Raw genomic sequence first — 25,425 nt, forward strand, 5'->3', positions numbered from 1 at the left:
AAGAGAAATGGACTCCTGATAATGGACTACAATTCCTTCCCCTCCAGGAAGGCAGCGCTGCAACCATCAAACACGTCAGGCTGGAGGCAACCGTGATTCATCCAGTCCAGCACGCCATCGCCGGCAGCACCCAAAAGCAGACGCTTCAGAGGAATTACCTGTCTGGATGAAGTTTTTTCTAGCTCCCAGCCACCGCCGCTTGGCAGAGGACCTGAAGCAGGACTGGATCAGTCTGGTGCGGCAGGGACCACAGAGGAGCGCCTGCCTGTGACATCCTGCAGCACCCAAGACACCAAATCCATTAACGCTGGAGAAATGGTGGCAAATAACCAAGTTTTCACTCCTTGACACTAGGTATAAAACGCGGATGGCATGAAAGCACTCCAAGGAGAACAGAACCCATACGATGAGACTGCAGGGGTTTTTTTGTGTGTGTATGATTGGACTCGATGATCTCAAATGTCTTTTCCAACCATGAAGATTCTTATGATTCTATGATACTGCAATATAGGGGCTGGGGAGACCTGAGTGCTCCTGGGTACCGGGGCCCATCTCCAACAGGAGTTAACCCACCCAGGAAGCCTGGAGCAGCCTGAATTTCTGCAAGCTTTCCTCCTGCCCACCACACTTGGGGCTGCAGCCTTCAGCCCCAGTGTAAACACCAGGTCTTGGTTACTGAGATAATCCTTTGAATTCGAGCAGCTCCCATTTCACAGAACACCACAGCTGTTCACTTCCCTGCACGCATTTTTACACTGAGTTCTTCCCTCCTCTCTCACAAATTCTTCTGCCTTTTGCTCCTAAAGTTCAAAAAAATGCATTTTCAGGATGGTAATTGCAACTTTATCCCTTATTTTTTCACTTTCCTTTTTTCAGGCCAGTGTTTTAAAATTTTCCAACTTCAGAAACCTTGCAGATACTGCTGCGCTGCCATGGCCCTTAGCCACCACTTTGTCCAACACAGAGAAGAAATCAAAATCCAAAAGGCAGTTCAATAGCACTGACATTATGGCTAGAGCAACACAAGCGAAGACAGAACACCAGTACAAAGCCCCCAAAACCCCTCAGGTGTCTCTGAATTCTGCAGTACCTCTCTCATCTCAGTCCCAAAGTTTCCTTCATTACACATCAATTTCCTACTCCTCACCTCCAATTTTCTTGATTTCTGCTGGAAAGGGGGAAAAACTGACCTCTTGGGGCAGGTCCAGAGGAGAGCCACAAAAATGATCCGAGGGCTGGAGCCCCTCTGCTGTGAGGACAGGCTGAGAGAGTTGGGGGGGTTCAGCCTGGAGAAGAGAATGCTCCAGGGAGACCTTACTGCAGCCTTTCAGTCCCTAAAGGGGGTTACAAGAAAGATGGGGACCAACTTTTCAGCAGGGCCTGTTGCAATAGGACATGGGGTAATGGCTTTAAACTAAAAGAGGGTAGATTTAGACTAGATATGAGGAAGAAATTTTTTACAGTGAAGGTGGTAAGACACTGGCCCAGGTTGCCCAGCGAGGTGGGAGATGCCCCATCCCTGGAAACATTCCAGGTCAGGTTGGACGGGGCTCTGAGCAACCTGATCTGGTTGAAGATGTCTCTGCTCATGGCAGGGGGGTTGGACTAGATGACCTTTAAAGGTCCCTTTCAACCCAAACTATTCCATGATTCTAAAAAAATCACCCACAAGGGCTTATTTTACCACGTAAGCATGGAGCTCCCTGCCTGGCTGGGGCTGTCTCTCTGCCGCACGTTGCCCACGCCTGGCAGGAAGAAAAGGGCTGCATGCAGGGTGGCTGCACGTCCCTCCCTGCACGAAACTAATCCAGCCCTCAACAAAAACGATGTTTATGGCACACGTGTGTGCACGTGTAGCCCCAAAACATGAATCAAAGGCCCAAATGTGCCTCCCAGAGAGCCAACCGCAGCAGTGTTTCCAGGAGGCAAAGCCAGCAGACATTAAATCTTCTGGGCAGATTTTACACGTGGATTTGATCCTCAAACACGGCGCTGGTCGGAGATTGGATTTCACTGTGACTATTCCTCGAGGTCGCCATGTCGGCCAGTTCTTGGTGGCCCTCACCACTATGCAAAGCCTCCTGCTCTTGCAGGCAGACAAGGGACAGGGTATTTCCACCCACACACGGACACTTGCTGGCACAGATAGCTCCAGGCAAGGATCGTGTGATGTATCCTGGCAATATCCCTGAGAGGCTGGTCCTACACCAAGAAAAATAGCAATTTTCCCCTTTCCAGGCAAGAGCGTATGGAAATATCTGCCCTTGGGGGAGGCTTTTAAAAAATCAGCATTTTCTTCCTTACTCCTTCACTCCAGGAGATCAGGGGCAGGAGAGGCCACATCCCCCTCCTCCTGCTCCAGCAGCTCAAAAGCTGCCGATTCCTGGCGCAGCCCATCTGGTGACAGACAGGGACATGCAAACTACCCAGATCCTATAACAGAGCATGGGGAGAGGCTGCCGCTTGCTTCCTTAAGTAAAGGATAAAGTTTTAATTTAAGCTGATCTCTGGGGAGAGAAGGAGGTTATTGAATCCATAGGAAGCAGCAGGGAATGAACCAAGTGACCCTGAGGCCAGGCACAAGCAACCAGGACTCCCAAGGGTTACAAAGCTGGGGGGACAGACCGGCACCAGATTTGTTGTGGATTTTTTTTTCATCCCCTGCTCCGGACACACACACATTTCCCTTGTGCTGCCCTACAAAGCAAACAAATGTCATTTCTTTCGAAAAACTGGAAAGACTTTTTTCTTCCCAACCATTCCCCCTGTCCAAATCCCCCCCCGCTTTGCAGCTTGCGGAAAAGTGCCCCTAATCCCCAAATTCTCTCTTTACCTGCAGCAAGAGCTGAAACCCTACCCATCCCCTCCCCCAGCCTTCCAACCGCACTAATCCATCAAATTCCCTGGCCTTGCAGCCCACCCCCAGCCCCGACAGCAGCAATCCTGGCACCAGATGTCCACTGACAAAGGCAGCGCCAAGCATCAAAAAACAATCACCCCATCGCTCCTGTCCCGATGGGGCCCCTGGGCAAAAAGCGAGTTCAAAGCACCATAACCCGCCAGCGCAGCCGAGCATCCTTCTGCTGCCGCACACCCTGGGCACCAGCGCACCGGAGAGGGGCCGCATCCTTCACACGGTGACAAAACTCAAACCGCATCCGAGTCTGCCATGGGGTTGCAATTCCCCCTCTTGGATCAGGGATTTAAAACAGGGGTCACTGATGGAAAATAAAAGGGATTTTTGTCTTAAAAAAAATCAAAACCCAAGCAAGACATCTGTGCTCTGTCCACACGACGGCTGAAGCAGCATTAGCAGCGACTTTGTTTAAATACGACTGTTGCAAACCTCTCCCGGCATCCTCCTCACCGCTTGCCAGAAGGATTTTGCTAGCCAAACCATGCTCCAGATTAGCCATCTGGATTATCTGTATTTGCTAAACCTGACCGCAAGACTGGCCTTTATGACACACACCCATCTGCAAGGATTTGTTTGTAGAAAGAAAAGTGGAGGAGGGGGGATAACCTCCACTCCACATCCTTGGTAACTTTTCAAATGCACTGATTTTTTCCCCTTTCTTCCTCTTCCCCTTTCCCTGTTTGCAGGCGTTTGGTACTATTGCTTCTGGTATTAGGGCATGTTATTTACAACAGCCGCCTCTGTCAAGTCCCGCTGGGCAGTTACAGTCTCAACCCCCATCCTTATTTCACAAATGCAATTTCAAGCTTTCCCACATTTCCCGCAGAGAAACGGGAGAAGAAACGTGCCGGCAGGCACAGACCGCCCCAACACGGCGCAGGAGGAACAGGCCATGCACGCAAAAGCCTCGCCTGAAACCCATCCCGACAAAAACTGTGCTAACGGAGCCAGCCCAAGAGCAAAACCCAGCACCCTGACAAATGAGAGCAATGCCTGATTTCTACAACTAATTATTTGCAACAATCTCCCCGGTCAGCTTCTGAAACAGCTCCAGCTAATGGTTTCCCTGATTTGCACGGGAAGAGCATCTCTCCTCCCTCCCACAGCCCGAGTATCCCTGGATAAATCCTCACAAGGCTTGAGGTGCCGAGGCTTGGGGGAAATTTGAACTGTCATTTTCCCTATTACACACAGGTTTAGTGCTGCTGTTACAGCATCATTTTATTTATGGTATTACTTCTGTCATTATAACGATCCTACATAAATTCCACATACCGATTCCGTAACAATACTTGCTGCTATTATAATAATGATCCCATCTGAATGGCACAGTTGCCATTATCAGAAAATCTGTTTGCAATAGAGAATCAACTGTAAAAAGAAGCATTACGCCCAAATGAACTATTTAAGAATTACCATAAACAGGGGGCTGGCCTCAATTCCCTTAGCTGCAACGCGCCGCTTATCATAAAGACGTAGCAAGTCTAAATTAGCAGGTAAGTCATCCTGGGACTTGGGCGCTGATGCCGAAACCAAGCACCGGGTGGCTTCCTCACATGAATGAAACCTACCACCGCACAGGTTTTAATAAAGAATTTTTGCAACACACTTACTAAGAGCTAATGAGAGCACTAATCAGTCCAGGGAGAAACTGAAACACACCCTTACAAACCCATGAAAGAGTTACCTGTAAATAGAAAGGAAGGGCAGAACAGATTCTTTAAAAACAAAAACTTACCCAAGCACACATGAACTCATGCAAAATTAAGGCGGCAGTCACGTCGGAAATGACACAAGATGCACAGGAAAAATAAATGTGTTGTAGGGTTCAATTTGGTACATCTCCATCCCTGCATCAGTTCACAGCTGTAACATCACCCAGGTGCCTCCTGATTCAGAAGGTTTCACCTACCACAACAGTTATTACTCCTGCAAAATAGTTCTGGAAGGGCAGCTACTCCTTCAAAGAGAGCTTCTAACAGATGTTTTCCCACCGTCAGCATTTGCACAAACACGGTGTCTCACACCTTCCATGGTCCCTAATTTTACCAGTTCATTCCTCACACCCGCAAACGCAGCATGAAATAAATTCAAATGTAACAAGATTACACTTCCCCGGTACCACAGGACGCGCTGCAATCTCTGCCGAGTCCGACAGCAGAGCCTTGCACGGGAATAAAGTATACCTGAGGTTCAAAATCTCTTCAAACAGAGGGCAAGGGATGGCTTGGGGGGAGCGGTAATGGGATCGAGCGCCTTTCATCTCCAGGTGACTGGTTAAAAATTCAGCCCAGGTGAGCAGCATCTACAAAGCTGTTACTACACAAGGGCTGCCCAGAAGCCAGCATGAAATGAGTAAATGGCTTCAATCCAGCTCTTCGCGGACCGGTGTCAGACAACTTGTCACTCCTACACCTGGCACCACGGGGCAGCCCTCAGAAAGGCACCAAGGATGGGATCGTGCAACCTCAATTTCCTCCTTTACACGTAGCCGGGTGACACTGGCACTGCTGCTCTTTTTTGGCCTGCGCCCACAAGCAGCAGACAGGGACGCTCGAGCAGAAATCAGAGATACCGCGTCTATTCCTGGCCTCGCTGCCGACCTGCCGCAGGAGCCTGGGCAAGCCTCGCTGCTGCTTCTGCCTTCGTTTTTTTTTGGACAAACGATTCAACCCGTGGCACTTCAGTGCTTTTCACTGGTCGACCCTAAAACACTTTACAGAAAGGAGTTACGCATCGCTATTCCCATTTTACAGACAAGGAAGCTAGCAGATTGCCATTTCCCCAAGGCTGTTTTTCTGGCACGCTCCTCAGAGATTAAATCTAGTGAAATAGCTGCGCTGTACAAGAATCTGTACCCACAGGCCAGATTCAACAGCGAGGGTAAAGAGGGTGTTTGAGACTTGCTGTGATCAAGGTTAAGAAACATAATAAAACACCATATCCTGCTTTTCCAGCTCTGCAGGGTAATGAGGGATTTCCTCATATACCTGCTGCAACTGTCACCTTTGCAGGAATTTAGCACACAATACTAAATTCACTCTCTGTCTGCACTCTGAACCCTCAGACAGTTTATTTTGGTACCTCCACCTCCCAAAAAAATGATACGCATCTCTTCCAAGTCCGAAGCATAATTGGCCCTTCTCTGCTTTCAATGCCTTTGAAAAATCACCGCTTTGGCTTTCGGCTGCAGGAGGAGGTCGCAGAGCAGCCGGACAGCAGAGCGGGAGCCCCGACGCTCCCCCACTCCCTCGTCTCCACTCCCGACTGGAAGAAAGATTTGGAACAAGTTCACGCTTCTCCCAGAGGTGACGTACCTCTTTCTGCACTAGGGATTCAATGACATGCTCCAAGACGATAAAAGATACCAACACCTTCCCTTCTACTTGGCAGGTTCTTGGAGCAGTAACATGGAAGGATGGCGAGCGTTACGGTTTTTACTTCAGGGATGAAAAGCGAAAGAGGGAAGCGCAGCCCCGGAGCTGCCGTCCTCGATGCAGACCCCTCCTCCAGCGCAGCTCAGCCCCTGGTGCCGGACCACCTCATTTAGCCGGAGCTGCCCCCTGAGCCAGCCTCACTCACCGTCCTCAAGCCCACATCCCAGCACACTCCTCCGCAAGAAGTTCGAGGGCGGCTTGAGAGGCACCAATCAACTCCAGACGCTCGTTATGTTACAGAAAACGTAAATCATGAAGAAACTGTTAAAACAGCTCAATTAGCTCAAATGCAAATTTTTCACTTCCTCCTTTTTGGTGAGAAAAAAACCCCAAACAATAAACCCCAACCAACAGTGTAAGTCTGTAAATAAATATTAGCCTTGTAAAATAGCAGGGCTGAGAAGCACCTCCGCAGCCAGAAACAGACCAGCGGTGGATTACAGACCCACACAGACCGACACTGCACTAGTTATGAGAGAAGAAAAATTTCTCAGTGCAGGTGGTTTGTTATTCTCAGAAAATCTCTTTTCAGCAGATGTTTCTCTGTTCCATGTGTGGCGATCTCAGTGCGCTTGAATTTGTGATTGCTCCTCCGCTAAGTGACGTTTTCAGGAAAAGGGAAACGAAAGGATAGCGAGATGCAGCTATACAAAGCACAGGCTAGAGAATCCCCCTTTTTTTTAAGAGACGAACCATAATGTTAATGTTTGAAACTGCTTTTCATATATAGTAATGATCAGCTTAATCTTTACATTTTTTTCCTTAACTGCAGGAGAGCTGTCCGCCAACGAACGATATAAATTCAAATTTAATTTCAAGTGTTCCTTTAACTGCCTTGAGTCAGACAAGCTGCTGCGAATTCCAAGTTAGAGCCTTGACGCAAAAGTTACCTGCAACATAAAAGTATTTTGCCTTTGCCAGAGTGAGAAAGAAATCATAAAGAGATAAAATATGGCCATTCCTCAGGAAAGTTCCAGCTACGCAGTTCCCATAACAAAATGGAGCATTTTTTTCCCCTCTTATGTTTCTAAAATTACATATTTTAGACAAATCTGCATCTCAAGCTTGAGCAGTAGTATAACGGCTAGCAAGCAAGTCATATAAAACCAAGAAAGCGAGTTATATTTTAATCCTGGGAACCGAGCACAGAAGTTGGGCAATGTTTACAGTGAATAAATTTTGTAAAATGCTCAAAGCCCGTGTCCTGCCCCGAGCTGCAGAGAGCATCATGCAGACGACTCGGGTGGACCTGGGCTGCCTTTTACTCATTAACAAGTAAGAGGCACTTCCAGTACAGAAAAAAACACGTAGTAAAAGGGGGAATTTGGGAAAAAGGGTGAGCTGGCCCTTTGTAAGGCAGGCGAGTGCTCCCAGCACACACACACGGGGGGGGGGGTGGTTCTGGATGCGGTTTTTACACTTTTGTCTCTTGTTTTGCAGCAAAACGCTCCCGTGAGCCACCGGTTGGAGAAAAGGGGATGAGAAGGAAAGGGGGGGTGTCCCCTTCCCAACTTCCAAACGCTCCCCCCGCCCCACCAGCGCTCCCCTCCATCCGAGCATCGCTCCCCAGCCCGGCCAAGAAAAGCCGTACAGAAACGCGTATTTTAACGGTTATCCCTCGGCGGGAGCCAACAAGGCGGCAGGCAGCCGGCCTCCCGCCCGGGACCCCCAGCTGCCCCTCGCCGCCCCCTCAGGCCGCCGGCCCTCGCTGCGGCCGCGCGGGACGCTCCCCACAGCAAGCTGCTACCGGGAAAGCGGGGGGGAGTGTTAAAAAATGCGGAAAAAAAAATTAAATTTTTAAATCAAACCGACTGTCTCGAGTCTCGCTTCGGCTCCGGGGAGGGTCTGAGGCGAGAGGAGCCCCTCGGCGCCCCCGGTGCCGGGTCCTGTCGGGGCGCTGGGGGAGGCACTTACCGGCAGGGGACCGGCCGTCCCACCCGCGCCGCCCTCGGCACGGCGGCCCGCGGTGCCTACGGGCCCACGGGCGCCGCGACCCCGCCGAGGAGCCCGCCGCGGCCCGGGCGGAGGGAGGCGGGGCCGGGGCGGGGCGGGGCCGGGCCGCGGGGCCCATCGCGATGGGGGGGAGCGGGGCCGGGGGAGGCTCAGGGGGGCAGCGCGGCCGGGAGGCCCGGGGCGGGGGGAGCGCAGCGGCCAGCCAGGCCTCGCCGGCGCCCCCTCAGGGCGCCCGCCCGCGGGGTGGCTCACAGCCCGGCCCCGGGATGCCACCCTGGTCCTACTCCGGTGCCCCTGCAGCTGAGCCTTGCTGTCCCCCTTGCCTGGACTTGGGGTCCGCCCTCCAGCCTGGCCCTGGGACCACCCCAGCCTCCATGCAGGGTTTCCCCGAGCCTGCCCTTGGCGTCCTGCCTGGCCCTTTGGGGTCCGTCCCCCCATACCGGTCCCTTTGGAGTCCCTTGGGGTGCCCTCACACACAGCCCTGTCCCCACAGGTCACATGGAGCTCCCCAAAATAAAAAGCAGAAGCCCCCCTCGCCCTCCCCACGGCAGGGGAGCACCACTGCTCCCCCCAGCACCCCTGGCAATGCTGCCATTAACTCATCGGTCAGCGTTTGCCCAAAGGGGAAGCTGAAGCCTGACAACCGAGTCCGACAGCTCTTCCCTTGCCAGCAGGAGCTGGGGCTCCCCCTGAGCCCCCCAAACCCTGGACACAGGGCAGCTTCAAGTGGTGCCATGCCAGCCCAGCACAGGGAGCCGAAAGGGAAGGGGTGCAGCTGGGCTGACCCCCGCCCTCAGCTTTTTGGCCACCCAAAGCCCAACACCACTCATCGGGTCCTTCCTACTTGGGGCCTGGCTCTACCATCAGATAAACTCTCACCTCCAAACACTTCAAAAAAACAAACACCAACAACCCAACAACAAAAGCCACAACCACCTTCATTTATTTTTCATGGCGCTCTGCAGACGTGCAAAGCTCTCACAGCCATCTGTAAAGAGAGAAGGTAATTCCTAGCCTGAGGACTTTATAGTTTAAATAAGACATAAACGCAGCAAGAGAGGACAGCGAAGAGAAAGGCGAGGGGGTGTGCAACAAAAGGGTTTCTTCAGAGAGGGATTAGGGTTATCATGATTGCTACGTATACATCTTTGCATTGACTCTATATAGGATTTCAGAGCAGCTCTGTTATCTCTGGGCAGGAACAAAACACTCTGTACTTGCTCATTTCCAAATCATACCAAGAAGCTGGAACTGAACAAGACTCCCAAACAAAAAAATCACAACAAAATTCCTTCCCTCCCCTCTTGATTTTGCCTATTTTTTTTCTTTTCCACACAGAGAGATATTTTGCTAATTTTTTAAATATTTTTTTTTGTCAAAGCTCGGGGTTGAAAATCCTTGGTCATTTGGGAATTCTCGGAGCCAGCGACCGTAGCGGGGCTGAGCTCAGAGAGGCTCTTGGCAGGCCCCGGTGCGGAGAGGGCTGCGCTGGAGCATGTGCCTGGGAGAAGGGGGGGGATGCGGGGGGCAAAGGAGGCCACATACATTTTTAGAAGAAAAAAAAAATAGAAAAAAAAGGAAAAAAAAAAGCATCACCGAGGCCTGCCTGGCGCACACGCCAGCTCTGGGGGCTGGGAGCGGGGGAGCGCGGGGAGGAGAAAGGCTGGGTGGATGGAAGTGAGGATCCAGATTGAAAACAGATGGGATTTTTCTTGCCAACCTGACATCCGAGACCGCGGGAGGCGGGGTAGAACTTCCCCTTCGTAGATGCTGGCAGCCAAAAGATATGGAACGGGGGGAGGCCCCCCGAAAAATCCCAGTTTGGTTTAAAAATCCCTTCTTGCTGCCTCTCGCTGGGGCTCCCCGTTCGGCAGAGAGGAGCCCGCTGGAGCGGGGTTGTTTTTAATACTTTGAGAGGTTTGATTTTACCATTAAGTGTCTGATTCATCTGTTCCTGCCTGCTGGAGCTAAGCCCAGCCTGGCAGTTAATACTTGCCCTAGGAGGCATTTTAGGAGGCATTTTGCACCCACACAGATCCCTCTGCGTACGGACCCAAGGGAAACCCCCGTAGGGGCACAGAAATAACCCCCCGCACAGCTTCGCCAGCACGCTGCGGCCAACGTCAGCCTGCAGCTAAACACTGGCCACAACCTCCACCCAGGGACAACCTGGGATGCGGCAAACCCATGCTCGAGCGTGGCTGCAAAGATCCACACTGCCAGGTAAAGGAGGCACCATCAACCACCGGAGGACCTCAGATCTCTCCGTATGGCCCCAGGCACCTGAGCTGGAGCCTCCAGCAGCCCAAGCTGCCCAGTTTTTAAGAAGCCACAAACAAATGATGCAACAGCCTTGAAGTGATTTAGCAGTGATTCACCCAGCAGCAATTATGTGGCTGGTTTGGGGCAGGGCTGAAGCTGGGTCGCCCTTCCACCCACGCACCCCACGCTTCGGTGCGAGAGGGGCCGGCTGGTGCAAATCCCACCCGGTGGCACCCACAGGTGCAGGGGCCACACAAGTCCCCGTGCCAAGCGCCGCATTTTGGGATAAAGATTGCTGCAGGACAGCAAAAGGCTGCCCAATGTACAGCGAGTGACTGGCAAAGCTGCCCCCCCAGCAGAGTGCGAGCATCCTCCCGGCCTGGCAGGGGCGTGGGGTCTGCCCCCCCCGGGATTTCACAGCTACTTTACAAACCAGAAACAAAAAGTTAATGGTGCGGGCTTGACCACATATTTTCCAGGGGCTCTGGGAGACCGGCTCTCCGCAAGCCGGCTAACACACACTCTTTTCATTCAGAGCTTTAAATACCCAATTGTGTCTGTTTTCAGCACGCTCATTTTTAGCATTTTAATGATATGGTCCTCGGCTCTCGCCTTCCCTGGATTGGCCGCAGCGTGGGTTTTTTTTTTTCTTTTTTTCCTTTTTTTTCCCCCCCTCCTTCTTTTTAACATCTTGCAGAGCGAGAGGGGAAGGGGAAAAGGGGGTTAGCAAGAGGTCACACATTTCTCCCAACCCAAGTGTTTTTCCAGCAGGCAGGGGGTCCTGCCAGGGACAAAGATGAACCAGCCCCTTCAGCTGCAAGCGCGGCACCTTCCACTGCAGGTCCTCAGCGCAGGCGCGGGACAGGCACCCTGCCCTCGCCGGAGCCTTTCGGGAAGGTGCACAATCCAGGCACGCTTCCACGAGTGACAGTGGGCAGCAGCACCCGCCCCCACACCCTGGCACAGCCAAAACCTCGCTTACCACAACCAGGCCTGGAAGAAAGGGTTTGGGGTTCCCCTTTGCAATTGCTTTCCCCTCTTCCCCTGTAACCAGAGCTTTCCTCGGGCCCCGTCGACAGGATTTTGCTTGGATGCACTGCTCTGCTGACGGCCGGGCAGAAGACCCCATCCTCAAGCAGGACCTGGCATGCAGCGAGGATCCCAGCCCGGGCCACACGCGGGCACCCCGGGTACCTGCACCCACCTCTCATCCCCCCATTCATGCCCTTGGCCTGTTAGAGCAGCTCCGCTCTTTCCACTGGAGAGCTCCCAAAGAGGCTCCAGCCATGTTAGAGCACAGGTCAAAGACTCCGCTGGAACCTACAGGGAGCCCCGTGACACAAAGGCACCACGGGACCCCCAAAGTCCCACCCTTGGACATGGCAGAGCCACCCTGGATGTGGCACCACACCATGCCACCTCCCTGACACAAAGCAGACATAAAGCGATGTGGCAGCTGCCACTTTCAAATGTCCAGCTCAGCTGCAGAAAAGCCCAGCTTTGGCCACCACCTCCAGAGCCCAGAGTGCCCATGGAGGGCGCTGGCTTGTCCCCGGGCACACAGGGCTCTGTTTGGCTCTGCGTCACGGGCAGTCACCACAGCACCCACACAGCAAAGCTGCTTTGGGTGCAGGGTCAGCTCAGCACCTCCACCCAGCTCTGCCCCTAAACCAGCTGGAGCACCGCGGTCACACAAACTGCTGACAGAGCCCAGGAGGCAGCGGGAGACTCACGGCTGCACTGGTGACGAACCGAAGGTGCAGGTCCTACCTCCATCCCCCAGCAAACACCCACATTTCCCCCTTCCCCAAGCACACCCAGCCCTACTTGCTTTCACAGGTGCTGCTGTGCCCCAGCTCTTGGCCCAGGCCAGCCCCAAGGAATGTCCTTTCCTCCCGCCTCCCCCACACCGCCCCAGTATTCAGCGTTTTCTCCATCCCCTCTCCCCCAGATCTCCAAACACATCAGGTCCCTATTAGCCATCCTTCACAAGGGTGCTTCAACGTCAGCTGCTCAGTGGATATTTCTTTTTTTATTCCGCCAAGTAATATCGAAATGATATTTATTAAATTTGCTCTCTAAGTCCCTCAATCTGCTCCATAATACAGTGAATCTGCGAGGTGGTTTCACTGATCCCACCTCAATGAGACCAGATTAACGCAGATGATCCCGGCTTTGCGGCTCCCTCGTCCCAGGGAGGGTCAGAGGTTGGGCAGAAAGGCAAAACCCGCTGGCAGCGCCGCCGTGGCCGAGCCGGAGGAAATCACGTGGGCTCTGAAAATGATTTCCGAGGTTAATTCCAGGTGGGAAGGAGGGAGCACTCAGCATGGACAGGCAGCAACTTTTAAGACTTCAGAAAAGCCGTTCGGCTGTTTATTTCAGCTTCTCTCGCTCTTATCTCCCTCCTTAAGCGCATTGATTGCACCTGCCCCCCCCCCCCCCCCCCCCCCCCCGCTCCCCAGCAAGAAGCCCATTAAATCTAAAGTTAGCTCCAGAAAGGTTCATCAGATCCATTATCTCTGCATTCAGCTAAATTATGAAAATCATTAAGATAAGGAGGCATGGAGCCTATTAGTTTCCTGGAGAGGATGCTTTACAATTTTTTTCCTTCTGCTTCCACATTTAATTACCTTAAGTTTCACAGTATTTAATTCCATTTATTAAACCTTTAATACATAAAAACAAAACAACAACAACAAAACCCACCGCTGGTCGCCTTTAGGCGCAGCGCCAGGGTAGGAGCAGCCTCTGCCTCCCCCATCCCCTTCCCCGCTCAGGTGATGGAGAGCCCCCGATCCTGCGGCCGCGCACGGACCCTCGCAGCCAAGCTGGAGCTGCACTTGTGCGGGATGCAGCCATTAATTAGAAAATTAAGAACGTGGCCTGGGGTCCATGCAAAGGGAAAGTCCCCTGTCGGCTCCCCCAGGCCAGGCTGGTCCCCAAGCTGGCTGCTGGGAGCTTTGCTACAACCCGGGGGGACGACACAAAAAGCAGCAGCGTTGTGGAAACTCTATTTAATTTTTTTCTCAAATGGCAGGAGCACAGTTTAACCTGCAATGCCACCACACCCAGAAAGCCTCAGCGGGGACAGGTACGCACACAGGGATCCTTGCTCGGTTGTTGGAGTTATTTTTTTGGGCAGATGCTATTTTAGGACACCGATAGCAAGCCTATGGAAACAGCAAACTCCCACATGCTTCAAGCAAGGCCAATCTGAAGCATTAGCGTCTCTCTGGCTGCATTTTTGCCTTCCCAGAGATGCTATTTAGCAATCTTGGTTACTATTAGAGCAGCATCTAAAACCCCCTCATCCTGTAATGCTGAATGAGCTGTAACCCTCACGCCGGGCTGCCTCTTTGCTACCTAAACAGGATAGAAACCGAAGAGTCAAAGCAAAACCAGAGGCACAGCCGGGGAAGAGCCTGGCGCAGGGTCACCCACCACACCACACCTGGAGGGGATGATGCCCAGCCCAAGCCCAGCAGGTCCCCGAGCCCAGCTGGCCGAAACCAGGGCACAAGGGCAGCAGAGCCACGTCGCTCTGAGCGCACGGACAAGCACATTCCCACACGCAGCACCTCCAAACGCCTCCTTGCTGAAGATTTCAATGTTTTTACAATTCTTGGACCACTACAACTTTTCCCGAGAAGCTGCGCACGTTCATGGAGCCCTGTTTCATAGACCCTTTTCTCCAGCGCTTGCAAGGCAGGGTTTGCAAACGCCGCTGCCTTCGAGGCCTGTCTCATCACGCATCCAAACGGGGCCCCACGGCTCCAAGCAGCGTGCTTTCTTCCCATCGACATCTTTTGCAGGATTAAACCTCAAACTTGGCCTGCATTTTTCATTTGGTTTTTAAATCAGGAATCACTCTGGAAAAGTAGCACCAGGAAGAAAAAAACAACTTGCTAAAGTGTTCCCCAGCAGCATATCCACATACTTTAATATAAAAAAGCTGCTGCTAATTTAAAAAACAAATGTTTAAGCAATCAAACATGTTTATTTAATTTGTCCTTTCTGTGCCAGAGAAGGCTTGAGCCACTCGCAGTGGCTGCCACACGGCGTTATCAAGAGCATTCATGGTGAGGTCCCCATGTTGGGGTGGGAGCTCCTTGGAGCCCCAAGACAACCCACCCCCGGAGGGGAGGTCGGCTCATCCTGACCCCCAAGAGGGGGTCCCTTGGGACCGTCCTGTCTCAGACCCACCACCCTCAGATGAAAATGGACATCTGGATCCTAAAGACAAGACTCAAAATTCGACCCATTGCTCGCATCCAGCATGAACCAGATCTTCTCTCTGTTCCTCCAAGAACAGAGAATTTTTACCTCATTTTCCATCACTGCAGACTAGTGGTTTTTTCTCCAGAAAGACCATGTATTGCTCTGTTTGCAAAGAAGGTGCAGGATGCCCAGAGACAGGTACGAGGGAACCCACAGGCCCAAAACAAACCCAGCTGGAAAGGGGCAGCCAGTGCCTCACCACGGTGAGATGCTGCTGACCACAGGTCCTCTCCATCCACAGACTCCCAAGGGCTCAACAACAGCAGCTTAAAAATACAACTTGTACTCTGTTTAATTTAAATGCTCTGAGCACAGATAAACTCTTGGTTTAAATATTCATTGGTGCTATGACAGGACCCGTGAGCCATCTGGAAAGTGGGATGGGAGCTTCATCCACCGCCATGGAGCACACCTTCAGCTCAAGGGACACTTTGTACCACCTTACGGCCACGTTCCCCAGTCTGCACCAGCCACGGAGCCTGCGTCTCTTACAGCAACAGTAAACTCAAAAGGGACTTTCCCCCCCTTTTTTCCCAAAGCCTCGCCAGCAGTGAGCTAAATCCAGATCTGCTCTTCACACCCACCCACGAGCTGGGGCAACCAGCAAAGGTTCATTAGCAGGAGGAGCTGTGCGCCTCTTGCTTTGAACATGAAAGCAGCCCGAAGGTGGGTATTTTGTGGAGGAGGAGAATATCCATCACAAAAAACCACCAAAACACGGAGCAGCAAACACTGCCTTCAGCCTCCCTGATGCCAAAAGGGCTCCTGTGGACAAGGCTAAGGATGGGGCATTACCCAAACCGGGTGGGGAGAAAGGCATTTCTTAAGTCATCTCTCAGGAGACCTCTATCCACTTGAGCTGTGGGATATAAGCATTGACCTGCTCAGCTTTCCCTCTGGCCTCCACACCGATGTATTTGGGGTTGGATCTTACACTCACAGCCATTTAACCTGCTGTTTGCATAGTTAATATTCCACCAAGGCAACGCAAGACACACACCACACTAAACCCGTAAATAAACAGCCCCGTTTCCCAGCTGGGCAAACCCTCCATCTCTCTTGACGTGAGATCCTGCACTGTTATCATGCATGAAATATTCCTGACATAAGCTGGCCAGGAGGAAAGTTTCGGGGGGACCTAATGGCAGCAGTTGGATGGCAGCCCCCCCAAAACCGCAACGAGCTGTGGGATGTCCCTGCCGCAAGGCTGCAGAAGTATTTTGGATGCAACTGAACACAGGGGGTGGGGAGGGGAGATATGACACCGGGTGCCTGGGGGCCTTGCTCTGCAGTGACGAGACCTGGAGGCAAGTATGCTCCTTCAGCCTTCCTACACCATTAACTCAGCAATCAAGAGATGCTGGATGCTCCCATGATGTGGTGTTTTATTCTCAGTGTCACAAGCCGAATGGTTTTTGGTTAACGTTCGGAGGGCAAACATGGAGCAGCCAATAGCCCTAAGGAGCCAGGTAATGTTGGCTGCTTCTCTGAGCAAGTTAGCAGTAGCCCAAGGAAACCCTGGTCTTCTCAAGTTCATGGTTGTCACGTGAAAACCTCATGAATTCACGAGTTGAGTCCTGGTCTCCTGATGAAGGATGCCTCCACGTGTGCCCATTTTACAGATGAGAAAGTTCCAAAATGAACTGGAAAAATAATGTTCCCTTGGTCTGCAACATTGGTCTCCAACAGCCACCACCACCACATGTGGCAGTTTCCACCAGGCATACACCAGGAGCAATTTCTGCAAAACCCTGAAAAGCCTCCAAAGGCCCAAACTTACCAAGAAGTGAGCAATAACCACAGGACAGCAACTCCACGGATAATCCACATTTCTCATGGATCCCAAAACACATAAAAAGACCCAATTCTCAGAGCACAAGCGAATCCCCAGAGTGGCTGGAGAGCCTGTGCTGCTCATCCCAAGGCTGGAAAAGCTCAGACCTGGATCACGGATCAGTATCTCCTTTCCCCCCATAGCACTGTGAGGACCGGCGATGCCTTGGGGAGGGAGTGGGAGCGCAGGAGCGTGAGCAAACCCATCATAAGCAGGAACTCAATTTTGCCCATCATTATCGTTGGCTTTAACAAATAGCTTCTGGGGATGGCAGGTACTTTATTAATTTTTCCCTTGTGCGGCATGCAGGATGATTGAAGAAATCACTGGTCTGTTGATTTGTTTGCCTCCCTGGCCCAAAATAGCTAGCTATTTATTTTTAAACAGCAGGATGCATCAAATCCTTAAATTGAGGCGACGGAGCCAGGAGGACGTGCCACACGCATCCATGGCACTGGCGCCTGGGCAGAAGGTTTCAGCCCCTTTCTCCACATTGGGGAAAAAGCCAGGTCCAAGTCTCCCACTTGCACTTCAGACACGGGAAAACTGAATAAAGGGATTTTCCACCCAATTGGGTATCTTCTGGTAGCCATGTTCCTGGTGGCCCTGCTGGACTCATTGCCTGCTGCGTTCAAGCTTTGGTCTGCTTGATGCCCAGCGAGGGTTTGGGCAGCTCAGCCTCAAATATAGCCCCTGGCCTTGGACTTTGCCATGCGCCCCTGATGCTCGGCGTGGTGGGGATCTTCTAGGTGATGTTAGGACAGAAAAAGCTGCAATGTGTTCATCGGGAACCAAATAATCTTGGAAGGTGCTTCTGTCTCTACCAGTTCTCCTGCCAAAGCACAGCCATGGGAGACCCAAGGCAGCGGTTCCTGGTGCTGCAGCACCTTGCCGAGTCCTCCAACCCCCTTCCAAGACCTCAGCAAGATGTTTGCCACGGCCCCGAGCCCTCCTGGAGCCCCCTGAGGTCAGCAGCGAGCTGGGGCCAGCTCAGGCGCCCACAACCCCATCAGAGCTGGGGCTCCTCTCCTGTCCCAGTGGCTGTGCTTGCTCGTGCAGGAGGATTTGGGATTCGCGTTTTGCCCTCCCGTGGGACTGCTCCAGGAGCGCAGGGAACGCCTAAAGCAGCAGCTGATGCACAAGGACTCGTGCAACCAAAAAACAGGGTTAATCAGCCCTCCCAAGGCAATGCCGCTGGGGCCGCCAGCCCGGTGTTCTCCCGGCGGGAGGGAGGGAGCATCCAGTCCAATGACATCCGCAGGATGGGACGAATCCTGCACAGCTCTGCTTCGTAAAGACATCCCTGGGGCTCAGGGGAAGGAGTTTCTCAAGTCAACCCAGCAGAAATTACGCGAGGCATCTTCAATATCCCCATTCTGGAGGCCCCTACAGATGACCTTTTTGTGTGTTTTTTAAGCACCATCTCCATTCCTTGTGGTTACGGAGAGTGTTTTCCATATGAGCAGCATTGGAGAGTCTTCCAGAGCCTGCAGCCATCCCACGCTGGAGCCTGTTGAGCAGCCAAGCAAGACCTGCAAAACCCCAACGCAGGCTGCAAGCTGCCACGAGGACCACGTGGGCAGTGACGGATCTACCCAGGGCTTACAAAACCAGTGCTGGGGAAAGGCAAGGCTGAGACTGACGCACGGACGGAGGGAGCTGCAGCAGCGAGGTGCCACGGCCGAGGGGACGCAGGGACAGCGCGAGAGCAGCCGCCCCAGCGCTGGCAGCACCGACGGGCTGGTGCAGGGTCCCCAAAGCCCCGGGGCAGCGATGGCTGCTGCCCGTGACAGTTCGGCATGGAGATGGGTCTCCCCACGCTCGCCCGCTTCATGGAGAGCCTTTTTTGTTTGTTTTCTTTATTTTTTTTCTTAATTTAGAAAAAAAGAAAAAGGGGAGGGAAGCAACTTTGCAATTCCCCAGGGACCCAGGACTCCTCGCGCCCACCCCCAGAGCAGGGTTAAACTGCATCAAGCCTGAGCAGAGCTCTCCAAGGGAGCCCGAAAGCAGAGATGACCTCCCCCTGCACACACGCTGCCTCCCGCTCCACAGCGACGGCAGGAGGGACCGGGGGCACATCTGCCCTTCCCTGGACCCGCTCCAGCACCTCAATGTCGTTTTTGTGGTGAGGGGCCCAGAACTGGACACGGCCCTCGAGGCGGGGTGTCACCTCCGTTAGGCTGACGGCTGGACTCGATGATCTGAAAGGTCCCTTCCAACCTAGGCGATTCCATGATTCTATGACCTCCGACCTGCCACACACACGCACTATAAATAATGCGACACGTGGCGTGCTATTTAAAAGCAGGTCGTGTGCCGCCGGCCGTCTCACGGTGAGCCATGCCAGGGCAACGTGGGCCAGTGCCTGCCCCCCCCCGGCAAACGAGGTCCACGCTCTGTGCAAACACAACAGGCTCGTGCACAGGGCCGTGCACTGCCCAAACCCGCCTGGGCGAGCGGTGGTTTCTGTGGCAGAGCCATTTGCATTGATTTTGCCTCGCCACTGTAGCGTGCTGGGGTAAATCAGCGTACGGTAGCATCACGTTGTTGATGGAGGTAGGTAAAGACGCTGCTTTCCTGGCTTGGGAAAGAGAAATGGCAACTGCCACCTCGACCAGGCTGGGTTGCAGCAGGTCCCGTGCCTGATGCAAAGACCCATCTCTTCCGAAAAGACCTCCAGAAATGCACTGCTGAAGATGCAGCAAATATTACACACTGCTGCCTAACACCACTCCCTCCTCCTCCTCCTCCCTGCATCCCAGCCCCGCTTTCCCCCGCCTTCCCACCCTGTCCCACCAGCCGCTGGCCACGGAGGGGCCCTGCCAGCTGACAGATGAGGCTCCAGGTTAGCAAATCCAATTTGCCGGACACAAAAAAGCCAAAGCATTTTATTTCTGCTGGCTTTTTCTTTTTGAAATTGCTCAGACATTCAAGACGTGAAATGTCACCGTGTCACTTGGTGGCAGCTGAGGGCACGGAGCTGGAAAGGTCGGGAGAAGCTCTCCAAGAGCTACCCCTGCTCAGTTTGAAGGGAAGGGGGATGGGGCAGACGTGGCCACTGTCACCGCTGGGGACAAGGGGGCCATCAGCCCACGCCTGCCCCAGCTGCAAGCCCAGTGCTCCCAGTCCCACGGGCTCTCAGCAGAGCGCAGGGGGATGTTAAGGACCAGTGCGAGAGCACAAGCACCCACTCGTGATTGTGAACAAGCCCTTTTTGCTCTCCTTGGCCCCAAAACGCCCACCGGGGCCACCTGGGACCATCGCATTTCCCCGAGCTTCCCCAGCTCGCTCTGACCACCCTGGGGAACAGAGGGCTCGTTCTGCTCTTGCGCTCACCCGCGGTGAAAAAACACAGCCAGGACGCTTAGCCAAGCCCTTGCATGCAGAAAGAATAAATAATCAACATGCACGATGGCAGATCTGCCCCAAGAGCTCAGAAAAAGCCGTGGCACCAGCTGCCCCACAACAGGGTGGAAAATCCTCTGCAAATCCCTCCCCAGCGAAGGGTGGGAGTTTGCACCCCTACGGGGTTTGGTTGTGGGACAACACTCACTGACAGCCTGCCAGCAGCGTCCCGAGCAGCTCCCTCGGCCCCGGGGAGACAGAGAACGGTCCTCGGGTGCCCCGTAGCCCCCGGGACACTGCTCCATTTTAAAAGCAACAATGAACAAAGCCAAAGGGTTTTTCCTAGAGCCACTCAGGGCACCTGCCACTTGGGTAGGACACAGCGTCGGAAGCACGGCAGAGCCCGTGTGTATCCCACCAGGAGCAGGGAAACGTGACGGCGAACCACGCAACGGTGCTTCGCCACAACCTCTGCCACTGTGAGCTGGGATGCCTGGAGAGTTTTCCCTGCATTATCCCACAAGCAGTGCTCTGGGCACCCTGCCTCCAAACCGGAGGGACCCAAAAGCTGCGTCAGCACAGCAGGAGCCGGTGGCAGAGGCCATGGGCAGACGGGGCTGCGTTCCCCGCCAGGTCATGCCACGGGGCAGGGAGCGAGTGTTGCCGCTCCCGGGCACCCCTCCAGCCGGGAGGGAACCTGAGACCTCCCCTCGCAGTGAATTTACTGCTGGAACATAGAGTTACGGACCGGCCGATGCTGGAGGCGAGGCAGAACAGGACACCCTGCGGCGCAAGGCCCAGCTACGTGAGTTATGAAAGCGCCTGAAAACCAAAACGGTTGGTGTCTGTTCGTCCCAGAGCCATCGAGCCACCATCAGCAGCTTCGCCGCAGACACCGCTCCAGTTGCGTGTTTAATTGCAGGAGGCTGGGGAGAAGACGAGCAGCTGCAGGTTTCTGTGCGTCAGCCCCAGCCTTATCTCAGGGCTGGAGCCTCCCCTACGGCGCGAGGCTGATGCTGGTCCAAAAGGCATTTCTGCTCACACACAGAGCTGTGACCCGCAGGGGGTCAGCAGCCAAGGTCAGCTGCAGCATCTCCCATCCCTCCTGCCAGCCCACGCACAGGACCTTAGAGGGATGTCACCCTGTTGGTCAAAGTCTCAGGGTCTGTGCACGATGACACAACGCAACGTGGCAGTCCAGGCTGGGATTTCACAGTCCCGTCCCAAAATGCCAAACCCCCATCCCAGAGCAGAGCAGGGACCAGGTGGGAGAGCAAAAGCTGCTTCCCACGCCAGCCTGCCACGTTCTCCGGGCGATTCCTGGTCCCAGCAGCAGGAAGAGGGGCCGGCTTCTCTGCCCAAGAAGATGCAGAGCAGGGATGCTGCTCCAGTTTGCCTCCGCAGCACAGGGAAAACAGAAACCAAGGGAAGTGCTGCCAGGAGGGCTGGATCCAGGCAGCAGCGGGTGGCCAGAGCCCAGGAGCTGAGAACAGAGACACGTCTTTGGTCAACCTTGGCTGAGCAGTGGCTGCTTGCCCTGTGCTGCAGCAGCACCCATGGGACACATTCCCCGGGCATCTGCAGGGGCGAGATGGAGCCCGGACTCTCACGCGGCAGCGGGGAGCTCCCACTCCCACGGCACGGGGCTCTGCTGAAGCTTTCACGCATCCTCCTGGGAGGGGGCGGCCATGGCACGGAGCCCCGTCGGGAAGAGCTGGCACCCAGCTGAGCAGCGGGGCTGCACGTCCCCTCCGCCGCCGAGCGCACGGGCTGTTCCCGCACCCGGCGTCCCTTCCACCGCCTCCTCCCGGCGGTGTCCCCCGCACACCCGTCTGCTGCCGCCTGCTCCATCCTCCCCCAGGCACCAAGCGCTCCCGGCTCATCCCATCCCACCTGCCCCAAAGCTTTCCCAAGAGCCCCAAAACCTTCCCCAGAATGGGGCTGCTCGGCAGCGACGTGGGTTTTCCCGACTCTCGCCCAGTTGTGCCAAAGCACGCTTCAAGAGACTCAATGGCAAGCAAGCGCGCGCTCACGGCATCAGCCAACGCCCAGCGCAAGCATGCCAAAGGGGACCCGTCCCGCACTCCCTGCTCCCGCTATCCATATCCAGAGGCTGCGACTGCAAGAGGAGCCAAGAGATCCGCGTACAGACAGCAAGGGACGGACAGAAGGACTCTGTTGGGCGCCTCCGCTTTCAGCGCTGCCTTGGCAGAGGGCACTGCGAAAGCAGCACAGCCATCTTGCAACTTCAAAAAAGCCCAAGGCCAGCAGTTATTTAAATAGGCAAGATGTTAGGATATGGGGTTTTTTCCCCTCCTAAAAGACTAATCAGAAAAAAAAGTGTTTTTAAAATAAAGTGACTTCCAAAGAAAAATCCAAGTTGAAAGCCTTGCTTTAATTTTATTCTGAAGATTAAAGCAGGCCGCAGAGCGTTCTGGGGGCCTGACAAGAGTCCAGCATCACAAACTCCTCTGATACTCCCTAGCAAAGCCTGCAATCAAGTCACCTGTAAATGCTCCTGATGAGCAGGTTTAGAGGGCTCGGAGGAGAGCAAGGCTCTCCGGGACAAGCACCGCCTGAGACAGTGCCAGACAGCCCCTGCCTCGAGAGCGTCTGTTCTGCAGGAGTCAGGGTGGAGGATGAAAAATTGAGGCACAGAGAAAGGATACGACTCGCGCAAAGACCTCGGAAAAAGTCAAGGGTAAGCCAAGAACAAAGCATCGGGCTGGGAGATCCAGTTACGAGACAACGCAGCCTAATTACAGCCTGGCTCTGGGTGGTTTTTAGGAGCGAAATATAAGCCTACGTGCTGCGCAGGCCGAACCGGCCGGGCCAGCGCTGGGGACGGTGGCTCCGGGGCACAGACCCCTCCAAGGACAGCCCTGTGCAAGGCACTTTGCAGAAAGGCTCTGGGCAAGAGCTGAAGCACTTCTCCCCCGGCTCCCCATCCCAGCAGTGCGCACTCGGCAGCGTGAGTCACTCGAGCATGCAGCAAGCTCACCCCTTCGAGGGGGCACCCGAAGCCAGCGCAGACGTGACCTGCCTGTGTCCCCCCCGGCTTCACCAGTGCTGTCCCCCAGCTCCCCTAGACGCAGAGCAGGGACCCAAACCACATCAGCCACCCTCGATGAGGGGGACAGCCCAGTAAGCAAAGCACAGGATGAGGTAGGACACTGGGGACAATGTCCCAGCTGCGTCCTCGCGCGCAGCTCTGCGCACACCTAGACCGGAAGGACCCCTGCCAGCCCCAAACACACCTCCAGGCATGAAAACTGCATCTCCTCTCTTCATCCCCTCCTCGCTACTCCTCACCCAGCCCGAAATCCAGCTCCTTGCCAGGCTGGGTGCACACTGGAGGCCCATGGCACCCATCTGGGCACCCACCTGAGCCCCCCCAACCCACGGGGCACCCTCCCCAAGGCAGCCGGGATGAGAAGCTTTAGCTGTGACGACCACTAAATATTTTATTTACCTTTCTTATTTCTAAGAAACTCTTTCGTTCCTCCCCACCTCCCTACTTTTCCTCTTTTGAAAGCAACCTTACACCTATTTTCAGGTCAGCACATCTTGGAGCCGCTGGATGGGTGCTGTTGCCCATGTCACCTCCGACAGGAGAAGCAAAAGGACGCTGGCGCCCCCCACGCCGCTGGGGCAGCTGCTCAGCCCCGGGGATTTTCAAGCTGCTTTGCGGAGGGAGGAACGGATAAAGCACCGAAGCTGTCGTCCTGCTGCCTGCAGGTCGGGAGCAGATGCCGAGAGGTCTGCGGTGGCTCTCAAAACCCAAACGGCCTCACCGGGACCCCCTTACGGGGACCAGCAGGAAAGCCTTTAGGGCACGTAGTCTGTGAGCAGCCCTGGGGCCAGGAACGCCACCGGTGCTCCCAGCCCTCAGCCCCGGACAGGCTTCCACAGGTCAGACTGCTAAAACTGAGGCGCTGAAGGGTGATAGGGGCTGCCGGAGCTTCCTCCTCATCTCTCCCTGCGGAAGCAGGATAACGTTGGAAGGACATGCAGCAATGGTGGCTCGTCCTCGGACCTCACCGCCGCCTCCTGCCCGCACCCAGCTCCACTCGGAGCCTGACAGCGGGTTCATCCTCTGCCTTGGAGAGTGCCAAGGTGTGCTTTGGGCTCCTGGAGAAAATAAACCTTCTTATCAGCACCGTGCAACGAGTCCTTCCAGGAAGGAGTTAGCAGGGACCTTGCTCAGCTGCCCTCCTAGGGCTCCAGGCAGAGCCTGGGCTTGCACAGTCAAGCAGCAGCTGGGCATTACGGACGGATGGTGTCCAGTGACTCCATCCAATGGACTCCATCCATTCCACCTCCTGAGAAGTTTTGCAACAGGACAGAAACAGGCTGTGAGTTTTGCGGCCTGGATGCTGGAGAGGAACAGAAGTGACAGGAAATCCCAAACCAGAGGAAAATTCAGCGTGTTCTGGGTCAAATGCGGAGGAGGAAGCGGAGGCACAAGCCAAGGCACAGGGAGAGGAAAGCCCTTTCCAGAAGAGCAGCCCAGGAGGTCAAGGCTGTACAAGGCTTCTGGGGGCTCACAACGCTTCGATTCTGATGCTGAAGGTCAAAACCCCAGAGACGATCAGGAACTGGTTCCCCAAAACCTCCAGGGTCTTCCCCAAAAGGCGCTGAGAGGACGAGTAGACCACAACTCTCCTTGCCGAAGCAGGGCAGTCCCAATGGCACGTGGGACCAGCAGCCGCCATCTCCCACTGCCGCACAGGTGAAAAAAATCCATCCCAGGCACATCAGACATCACCTTGGCTTTGGGGCAGGTGGCCGAAGCCGGGGCACACCGACCCCCCGCCATGCCCCGTGGGGAGGGCAGATGCTGAGCTCCTGCCGTCAGAGCTCTCTGTAGAACAGCAGCCCTTCCTCAGCGGTAAAACCAATTAAGAGAGGAACGAGACGAGCGGCACTTTGATGGCAACTCCCCGGCTGCCGGCAGCACAGGGATGCAGAGGCCACCGTGGCGGGTGGGGAGCTGGGGCCATCGTGGCTGTGCCGCGTGCCCCGCATCAGCCGCCCACCCCAGCACGGCGCCGAGGGTGGGACCGCTCCCAGGACTGGTGCTGGACTTGCTCGGGACACGTGGGGAGAAGGTAAAATGGCTCATCTGAACCGCACGTGGCACGTGCCCTGTCACACGCGGGGCCACCACCACCCCGTGAGAGCTGGCATAAAGCTGCACCCTCCTGCCAAAATCCAGCCCAGATGGTGGCAGGGACTCGCCCCGCGTGGGGCGGGAGAGGCTGCCCAGCCGCCCAGCATGGGGGGGGTTGAGCTGCCTCAGGGTCCTGCCCTAAACCCCAGCCCCAGGCGGGACAAGGGTCCCTTCAGGAATCCCTGGGAAAAAAACCCCACTGTACCAACAGGGACACCGGGTTACA

At 54.6% G+C, this 25,425-nt stretch overlaps 1 protein-coding gene across 8 annotated transcripts in view; it reads right to left on the reverse strand.

The window, feature by feature from the left end:
- The window catches only part of PTPRS (protein tyrosine phosphatase receptor type S), a 162,869-nt gene that overhangs the window by 127,880 nt on the left and 9,564 nt on the right, over positions 1-25,425 (reverse strand). For 6 of the 8 annotated variants that reach the window (XM_054181829.1, XM_054181828.1, XM_054181827.1 and 3 more), the window contains exon 1: positions 8,269-8,391. The exons of the other annotated variants lie outside the window; for them this stretch is intronic. The gene's annotated coding sequence lies outside the window, so the exon portion shown is untranslated. Of the gene's footprint in view, positions 1-8,268; positions 8,392-25,425 lie in introns of those variants that run through there. 8 annotated transcript variants of the gene reach the window in all.

This window comes from Rissa tridactyla, chromosome 22, assembly GCF_028500815.1.
Source record: "Rissa tridactyla isolate bRisTri1 chromosome 22, bRisTri1.patW.cur.20221130, whole genome shotgun sequence".
NCBI lineage: Eukaryota > Metazoa > Chordata > Aves > Charadriiformes > Laridae > Rissa > Rissa tridactyla.